This window comes from Stenella coeruleoalba, assembly GCF_951394435.1.
Source record: "Stenella coeruleoalba genome assembly, chromosome: 4".
Taxonomy (NCBI): Eukaryota; Metazoa; Chordata; class Mammalia; order Artiodactyla; family Delphinidae; genus Stenella; species Stenella coeruleoalba.
In genome coordinates, this window is record NC_137149.1 from 102,921,828 (window position 1) to 102,932,261 (window position 10,434).

The 10,434-nt window shown below is 43.2% G+C and overlaps 1 long non-coding RNA gene across 1 annotated transcript; it reads right to left on the reverse strand.

The window, feature by feature from the left end:
- Positions 1-774: 774 nt before the first annotated feature.
- On the reverse strand, positions 775-8,792 carry LOC307185579. Its single transcript, XR_013828099.1, has 4 exons — positions 8,432-8,792; positions 6,771-6,883; positions 4,351-4,479; positions 775-1,178 (listed from the first exon to the last, which is right to left on the reverse strand). It is a non-coding gene; the product is annotated as an uncharacterized lncRNA (long non-coding RNA).
- Between the last annotated feature and the right edge of the window lie 1,642 nt (positions 8,793-10,434).

Genomic DNA, 10,434 nt, shown 5'->3' on the forward strand with positions numbered 1-10,434 from the left:
TGGCCCTTCCCAGGCCCCAGACCACACAGCAGCTACGGTGAGATGGTCCAGACCGCCCTCTTATTCCCCCACTGACCATGTCTCCCTTGACACTTGGACAGAAACCACCGTAACAAACACTTCTGGGCAGAGTGTTGAAAAGTTCCAGTCAGTCAGAAGACAGATGTTGTCGGGTGGTGTGAGACACAAATGCCCACAGCTCAGCCCCTGTGCCAGGACATTCAGCCCTGTAACTAGGGTTCACCAGGGGAAAAAAAAAAAAAAAAAAAAAAACACTTTTCCTTGAATTTCTGGGATGTATATTAAAATTACTGTGAAGTTAAGGATTTCAGATAGAAATGAGAGTCTTACGCAGGCTTTGCGAGAGCGGGAGGAGAAGAGGTGCGGGAAGCCGTGCTAAATAACTGCTGACATTCTTGGGTCTCCGGGAGGCTGCAGTGTCTCAGGCTGCAGCAGTGAGGCAGGTCATTCTCAGGAGCTCACGGGGCTGGGGGAGGGGGGCCCGCAGCTGCCCACACACCTGCTGGCGACAGCTTCTGGAGAATGGCCTTGCCTTTTCCATATTGTACCTGAGAACCTCTTAGGAACGCGTTCTAGCCAGAACCTTTCAGGAAAGGGAATTGCAAGAAGCGTGGTTTCTGCCCTCTCCTCTGTATTGCAGAGCACAGGGTGGTAACGATGCTGAGCTGAACACAGACAGTACAGTCCATTCGTCTTTCCCCAGATTAGAACTTCCCCCAGAAGACATAACATCCTGTTATCCCTAATGTGATACAACTGTCCCTTACACAACTGAGGATGTACTCACCTGCTCCTGGAAAAGAAAGACACCGCCTCCCATATGTCACCTTATCTCCGAGAATATTCATTCCTAGTTCAGATGCAATATTCCTTTGCTTTTATAGGGTTAGCTGCTTTATATTGGCTAGAGGGGGCATGAGAAAGGAGGGAAAAGGAACTGATTAATATATATGCCTATATCCCTATCAAAGCAAGGAGGAGAATATGCATAGGTACAAAAAACTTCCTTTCAGCAGCTAGTCACGTGACACGTTGCTGTCCATAGCTTTCTTCTCCCACTCGCAGTCTCCTTTTATCCTCTGCCACCATCTCCTCTGGTCGTGGTTCTTTACGTGGCAACGCAAATGTTCTGTCAAAATGTGAGTACAACTTGGGGCCTGGAGAAAAGAAAGGGAGCTACTGAACTGGACGCTGTTTTTATAACGCTATTGCTTTGTCTTGCTTATAGTCATTAAATCATTACTTTTATATACATTGCTGTTATTTCTGTTTTCTTTAAAGATACAGTAAATGAAGTTTTATGAACCCACAAAATGCATATATTTTAATTTTGACCTAAATTTTAAATGAACATGGAAGAGAGAGAACAGCTCACATTGCATATAATGTACCAAATCCTCTCCCCTCCCACTAGCCCTCCACCCCACTCATCCACTCCCAACAAATAGAAAAAGAAGGTGGGGGGAGCGGCTGGGCCCGTGAGCCATGGCCGCTGAGCCTGCGCGTTCGGAGCCTGTGCTCCGCAGCGGGAGAGGCCACAACAGGGAGAGGCCCGCGTACCGCAAAAAAAAAAAAAAAAAAAAAAAGGTCGGGGGAGAAGATAGACAAAGGGTTCAAAACCCGTCTCAGCATTTTGCTTGCTGCAGGCAGAGCCATGGCCATCCCTGGCCCCATCCACCCACCGATGGCTCCCAGCTCCCTGCCTCTGCTTGGGGTCTTGTGAGGAGAAGGATCAGATTTCTGAAAGCTGGAGCATGATAAAGAGACCTGCTGGGATGAGCAGGGTTTCCTTTAATTTATTCACTTTCACGGTGGAAGTTCCAACAGCCACACTGCCCTCCGCATCCCTCCAATCGACCTCCCACCGATGAGGAAATTCCAGGCTGCAGATGGGTTTGCTGGGCCACGAAAACGAGCTCTGGAGCTGATAAGTGATCAATGATATACGGGATAAGTAAGCCCCAACGGTGATTAAATCTCAAGTCCTGAGGCCCAGAGGCTGTTTGAGCGGTTGTGCTGTCTCCTCCTGAACCTTCATTTCTGAAAAGCAGTCAAGCTCACCGAGCAGCCCTCCTCATGGGGGCACAGTTTTGAGACTTCCGTTGCCTTTCAAGGGTTCCCAGCGTCCCCTGGCTGTTGGCCTCTTCTCCTCCAGAATGGAGAAACTGAGGCTTAGAAAGGTTACGTGACCCTCCCACGGTCGCAGAGCTAGTAAGAGGCAGTCTCTATTTCAATCCCGTCCTTCTTACTCCAAAGCCCATCTTCTATTTAGTATGATAATGCTTCTCAAACTTTAATGTGCATGCAAATCACAGGGGATCTTGTTAAAATGCAGATTTTGAGTCAGTTTGGGGGTGGGGCATAAATTCTGCATTTGTAATAAGCTCCCAGGGGGCGCTGATGCTAAGGTTTCTGGGCTGCCCCCTGACTGTAAACTGCAAGGCAATATAAAATGAAGCCTTCTACTCATAATCCCAGGTGAACCCCGTGGGCCTGACCAGAAGCAGTTCTCAACAGAGGTGATACACCACCTCTTAACGGCGGGGAAGCCATGTGTGGAAGCATAGATTAGTTTTGATTTTTAGTCGTTGGTATGACAGTGGAGTTACTGGCATTTCGTATCTGAGAGTGAAGAATGCTACAAATCCGACAACGTGTGAAATAATCCAGGTTGATTTTCTAAGGACAGTCCTGCACGGCACAGAATTGTCCCACCTGGAATTCTTACGGCTTCCTCATCAGGGAACTCTGAACAGTAGCGTGGGGCGGTGTGCACTGCTGCGGGCACCATCTCTTTGGCTGCCTTACTTCCATTACTTGTTCTCAGTCATTAGAAACATCAGCTCTGCCCTCCAGCTGTTCTGCTGCAAACTGTCATCGCTGACAGCTGCTCTCCAGGATATCACTGCACACGCATGAGTGCACATTGATGTCTTTCTTCCTGGTACTCCAACGCGTTAACAGAAAAGATGATCTAAGATGGGCCTAATCTGAGAGAAATATGTTCACACATTTCTGGGTACCCCCAAAGAGCACAGAGATGTTGCTATCACACAAGTTTGGACATGTTAGGAAAGCAAGTAGACCAGCTGATAAATTCACATCATTTTGCATTCCATGAGAATTTCAAAAGGTATTTATTGAGAAGATGGGAGAAGAGCTGATACCTACTAAGCTTCTGCTATGTGTCAGGAACTGGACAAATGCTTTACAAATATTATTTCATTGCATCTGTAGCATTGAGTCATCATTACAAATTCAAACTCTGAGCTGGAGTGTCTGGGTTTGAATCTCAATTCAACTAATTACCAGTTGTATTACCTTGAAAAAAACATTTACCCTCTCAGTGCCTCAGTTTCTTCATCTGTGAAATGGGGATCAGAAGGGTACCTGCCTCTTTAGGCTGCTACCCAGCGTTAAGTGAATTAATACCTGCTGAATGCAGACAAAAGCTATGCTTGCTAAATAAAATAGCTATGAAAGACAAATTATTTTTCCATATTTTACAGATGAGGAAACTGAGGCTTACCCAAGTTCACATACCTACAATCTGACAGAATCTATCTGATCAATCATAATAAAAACTAATATTCAGGGCTTCCCTGGTGGCGCAGTGGTTGAGAGTCCGCCTGCCGATGCAGGGGACGCGGGTTCGTGCCCCGGTCTGGGAGGATCCCACATGCCGCGGAGCGGCTGGGCCCGTGAGCCATGGCCGCTGAGCCTGCGCGTCCGGAGCCTGTGCTCCGCAACGGGAGAGGCCACAACAGTGAGAGGCCCGCGTATCGGGGAAAAAAAAAAAAAAAAGTGATATTCACTGAGAACTGATTATGTACCAGACACTATTATAAGTAATTTAGTAGCATCAACTCAATTAATCCTTACAACCACCCTGAAAGATAAGTAGCATTATCCCCATTTTGCCATATGAATAAACAGACTTGCCACAGGGTACGTATTTGTTTAGTGGTGAATCCAGGAACTGAGCCCGGGGGGTTGGCTCTGGAGCCTGAGAGCTACAGTTCCAAATGTCATGCTTTATCCATTTCCTCACCTACCCTCGTTGGTCTTCTACTGTGTACCCAGCACGGAGCTAGGCATATTTTGGATCAAAAGAAGTAAAACTCACAAAGGTCACTTTCAAATTAATAATGTAATGCCATACCTTTATCTTCTTATAGGATAGATTATTGGTAAAAGCAGCCTCCAAAAATAAACCTGCAGTTAGGTCTCAGTTCTGCCAATTACTAACTTTGACGACCCTGGACACACTGCTTAACCTCCCTGAGCCTCAGATTCCTCCCCTAAAAAAATGTAGATGATAATACTTACTTGGCAATGGTGCTTATAAAGACTAAGTAAGATCTTTTATGCATATTGTCTGCAAACTGAGCACTGCTCAATGGCTGTTAACCCTCATTTCTTCTTTTCCCTTCTCCGTGCCTCAGAAGGTATGACAAACTGGAATTAGAAATGCAAATATTATTGACACATGATATACAATAAAGTTTGTGGATGACAGCTAGAAGAGTCCCAGAGTTGACGCTTGAATTGGACTTTCACTCCATAAAATCCATTCCATATAATTAAAATATAAAATAATCATGGGAAAACACCCTCGCTTTGGATACACACTTTGACAAACATATTTAATATGTAAAAACAAACACAGAATATAAATCTATATTTTAAAATATCTTGAGGGTGAGGGTGGGCATAGGCTGTTTGGTTCCTGAAAATTGGACTGAAGATGTTGTCTTTTCCTGGGAATTTTCTTAGTAATCACAATCAGCAGTTTTCACTGCTCTAGGGACCCTGGAAGCATTCAATATTTGGTTCTCTTGGGGAAAAATTTTCCACTGATGAGTGAATGAGTGTGAATGGTCAACTCTAAGGGAGGAGTTTCAAAGGTGACTTCTCTTACAGAGACCACCCTGCTCCTTTTTCAAAAGCATGAAGCATCTATCTTAACAGTACCCTTCATCTTTGAAGACATCAGCTCACTTCTCCAGAGAAGCCTTCCCTGTCTTTATATCAGCCCATTCAGCTTCCCCTGAAATCTGAAATTTGCCAGCCAGGTATCTTTCTGAATGACTCACCCATCCTTTACTCCACTCACCACCTTTTCCTGTTGGTTTCCCAAGCTCTGTTCGTAAGATTTTTTTAAAGTGACAACCAATGCCTTACTGATAAGCTAAGAATTTATAGCTTAGTTCAGAGCATGCATGCTCTTTAGCCAATCATGAATTCATATAATCAAAGGTTGTTTTCACCTTTCAAATCAACACACCGCCTTGTGTTGTCACTGATTATTTGCATTGACTTAAGTCTATTCGAAAAGCACATCAGCTTCAGCTATTAGGTATTCATAAATACGAAGTTTGTTCATTATGGTTAAAGTGCTATTTATGATAAGGCTGTAAAGATTTGAACTTCTCAAGTTAAGCCATCCTAAGTTATGGGGTATCTGTTTCCAAATATTACATTAATCACATATGATGTCTTTGCTCAAAATGGGGATTCGGGTCTGTTAACTAATCCTACTAACAGCGCTTCTCTTGGAGCTAAAAAAAAGATTCCAGGTCTCAACTGAATTATTTTTGGCAGTCAGTAATCCCATGTCCCAGAGACGAAGTTCTTTGCATAATCAAGTTTTTAAATGTCAGTACGGTTTGGAGGGTTATTAAAGTATTTCTGACTTTTGAAAAGGCTTCTAAATATCCTGATATTGTTTAATCTTTCCTAATGAAATTAGATAAAAGCTGAAGTTTTTGTCAGTCTGAAGGGGATTCCAATACCGAGCCATGGATGCTGAGTGACACGTCTGCACATTTAGTCCTAAAATATGTAGCCCTGAATCCAGAGAAAATAGCCTAGCCTTGGAAGAGGTGAAGTCACAAGCTTGAAAAGCTTAAACGAAGAGAAGCCATGAGGTATGTTCACAGCCCTTGAATAAATAACTTATTTATATTGAGCATATTCCCAACCCAATTTCATGAATTTGCCCTTCTAGGAATTTGCGAAGTTGGAGGACAAAGTAGTGTCTTATTTGATGGTAAACAAGACGAGCGTGCGTCAAAATCTTCTGCTGTGTGCCACGTGAAAGTAGTAGGAAAGTGACAAAGAAATGGCCGTTGACCCAGATGACATATAAAGACCAGGTCCGATAGTAGTCATGCCTACAAACATTTCACAAATGAACATGTAAGAATATTTTCAACCTTGCTAGTAATGTTTAAAATTCTAAATAAAACTAGTGCACCATATTGCATCATAAGTTTATAGATAACCACGATAAAAAAATCCTCAACTTTAAAAACCAAGGTATCCAATACCAGAGATTCTGCGATGAAACTATCATTTCATGTATTTCTAGTGGGATATAATCTGGCACAATCCTTCTGTCACCGGTCAGAAATCCAAGAATCATACTCCCAGATAGAGATTTGTGTGCAGGAGGCTTATTGGGGAGTGATTGGGGATGGCGAGAGGTGAATTGGAATTGCAATACCATGGCAACAAAGGTCTCAGTCAATCCCACAGGAAGCTCTGGGGCTGAGGTGATCCTCCAAAGTTGTCTCAAATTGGGGTATTAATTACAGGCTCTCCTCTGCATAACTTTGCACAAGGCAGCTCTCTCCATCCTACAGAAAGTCCCAGAAAGGGAACTCTCTGAGAGCTACCTGCCACCAACACTCTTACCAGCTGGGGGAATGAATGAAACAAGCTGGAGGGGGATCTGGGTGGCACACCGTGGCATCCTGTATAGACAACTCCTTGCTCTCCTTGGATCCACTTGCTTCATATAATAAATTCTGGAAGAAAATCTTCCAGTATTCTGTTTGGCTTCTTTTCCTAGGAGAATCTTACAAGAGGAAGGTTAGTAAGAAAAGCTGCCATCCCTGCCATTGAACAAGCAGTAACAGACACTCATTCTGCCTGTCCTCCACCACCTATTCTAGAATCTCCCTGCCCTCAACTAGCACCTCTGCTGGTCTAGGTGGCTAGGTTACAGAGATGACACAGACACTTATCTCTGGATAAGAGTGGCCATGACCAACAGGCACATGAAAGGATGCTCAACATCACTAATTATTAGAGAAATGCAAATCGAAACTACAGTGAGGTATCACCTCACACCAGTCAGAATGGCCACCGTTAAAAAATCTACAAATAACAAATGCTGGAGAGGGTGTGGAGAAAAGGGAGTCTTCCTACACTGTTGGTGGGAATATAAATTGGTGCAGCTACAGTACTATGGAAAACAGTATGGAGGTTCCTCAAAAAACGAAAAATAGAGTTGCCATGTGATCCAAAAAATCCCACTCTTTGGCATGTATCTCTACAAAACTACAATTCAAAGAGATACATGCACCCCTATATTCATAGCAGCACTATTCACAATAGCCAAGACATGGAAACAACCTAAATGTCCATCGAAAGATGAATGGATAAAGAAGATGTGGTACATATATACAATGGAGTACTACTCAGCCATAAAAAAGAATGAAATAATGCCATTTGCAGCAACATGGATGGACCTAGAGATGATCATACTAATTGAAGTCAGAAAGAGAAAGACTAATACCATATGATATGACTTACATGTGGAATCTAAAATACAACACAAATGAACTTATCTACAAAACGGAAACGGACTCACAGACATAGAAAACAGATTTGTGGTTGCCGAGGAGGGACGGGGAGAAGGGATGGATTGAGAGTTTGGGATTAGCAGATTCAAGCTATGATATATAGGGTGAATAAACAGCAAAGTCCTACTGTATAGCACAGGGAACTACATTCAATATCCTGTGATAAACCATAATGGAAAAGACTATGAAAAAGACTGTATATGTGTGTATATATATATATATATATATAACTGGATCACTTTGCTATACAGCAGAAATTAACACAACATTGTAATTCAACGATACTTCAATAAAATACATTTTTTAAAAAGAGAGTGGCCATGGGCCACTGGTCACCATGACCTTCCCAGGTTGTGTTTGCTGCTACATTTACCATCAAAACTGGGCAAACAGTTACCAAGAGCATCCCAAGTGGATCACCTGAGTGTCAGATGTATTCTTCCTGCCACTAGCTGCCCTACCTCTGCCTGGTGGTCAGGGTCAATTACTCCTGCCAGTATGGTGACTACTCTCTTTGCCTGCTGGTCTCTTGGAGAAAGATCTTTAAAGTAACTGAGCAGGAGCTTAATCCTGTTAATGACCTTAATAGGGTCTTGCTGTGTTCCTTGATGGACCCATCATCCCTTTAAGAACCAAGACAATGAAACGTTAGAATCCAAAGTTGCGGAGAAGGGAAGCACAAACCCCCCAAAGGGGCCACCGGGGCCGACGTTAGCAAAGTCACTACTGCTTTCACCTTTTGCTTTCAGGATCCATACCTTCCACATCTTGCAAACACAGCACCGTATAATATGTAATGACTTGAAGCACCTGCTCCATCTTAGAGGCTAGCGTCCCATATGCACAGTGTTCTCTCCAAGATGGCGCCTCAGCTGGATCTCCAACAGACCGCGCCCGTGTGCTGTCGGCCCAGCAGCCTGTGGGGAGGTGGGGTATGTGATAGGACTGTAGACACCATGGTCACATACCCACCATTCACCTCCTTTGCTGCACCGTGTTGGTCTCTTGAGCCAATGCAATTTTATGTGGGAGCCCACGTCTATGGATCAAGCACTTCGTAAGCCTCGGTCAGTGGTGCTGGCCGAGGCCTTGCCAGCAGAAAAGGCAAACCCACGTTTGGAATAGGTGCCAAACCCAGTGTGAAAGGGCCCCGTGAGCCTGGACCTACTGCAGATCCCTTGTCTGCTCTGAGACCCACACAGAGCTGGCCATCTTCCATGTCACCCCGTAAATGGATTGAAACAACATTCCCAGTGTGCTGCACCCAGATATCAGAGACACCTATCAGGCATTGTCTTCTTTCCTGGTGGTGGGAAGTGCAAGAGGCAATAATCTGCCCACAACTAGAGAGAATGTTCCAGAATGCTCCAGACCATTAGACTAAAAATTACATTGATGCTGTGGGCCCCTGAATCTCCTTAGGGTTTATTTCCAACCCTCTGGAACAAATTGTATTCATTTTCTATTGTTGTAAAAGATTACCATAAATTTAACAGCTTAAAACAACACCCAGGTCTATAGGTCAGGAGACAGGCAGACCCAGTTGGATTCCCTTCTTGGGGGCCAAAGTCATGGTGTCAGCTACGCAGCACCCCAGATCACCACTGTTAACACACTGAACAATTCCACTGCCACCCACACAACAGGCTCTCTGTGTTCTGCCTACTATCAGTAGGTTTTACTTGCTGCCCAATTTTTTGCATAATACACTGAACTTAATGCACTAAGTAGCCACTATTTGTATTTACGACTTTCACTCTACTTTTTAAAATTAGAACCTGTGGCCTGTTTCATGGCCAACTATTCCAGGTGAATAAACAGTAAGTGTTTTCATGTTTCAATGGCATCTCTTTTACTAGCTATAAACATGACTAGTCCTCCTTCAGAACTAATCTCAATGTATATTTTCCTATCTACATCATGACTTACAAAGTTATTACTAACTAAAGGAACAAAATCCTCCCTACATCATGGGTTTTCAGGAATAAAGAGAACAAAAACTTGTCAAGCAATTTTCCCTCACTTGTCCCTTAATGTGACAAATGTCAGGAGATTTTTAAAACTCTGAAATCAGTGGTTTTATAGAGCTGCAAAGCAAGATATTTATTATTATTGTGCACTTGTGATAGTAATTGCCCCTTCACATTACATTTTATTGATATTGAGCAATACACAACAGAACCATGTCATAAAGGAATTTTACCAGTAACCCTCAAACATAATACTTATTAACTCTGTGACTAGTTTTACAAATTCCTGTGATTTGTACAATAAATGCTCATTGTTGTCATGGGTAGTACTACTTTAAATATTCTTTTTCCTTTTTGGTCTCTTCTTTGCCTTTAGCAACAAAATTTGTTGATATTATACTAGAAAGCATCATTGTGTGCTTGTCCTTGGAAAATGTATTAGTTTGCTTTGGAGGTCATTTGTGGAAGAAACTGCTATACGATGCCAATTTTCCCCTTCCTCCTTAGTATCAGAACCTCACATTTTAGATGGACGCTGTGCTGTTCAGATGGAGGACTACCTGCCCACTTCCCTTGCAGCTAGGTTGGTCATGTGACTAAGTTCCACTCAGTGAAATATAAATAGGTGTGTTTGTGTAGGACTTTTGGGAAGTCTCCTTGAAAGAGAACAGGTGTGCCTATCCTTACTTCTTTTTGCTGGCTAGAGTAGGATTGTGATGTCTGGAACTACAGCAGCTATCTTTGACCATGAAGTAACAATAAGAACAGGAGCTAGTCCCTCAGATGGTAGA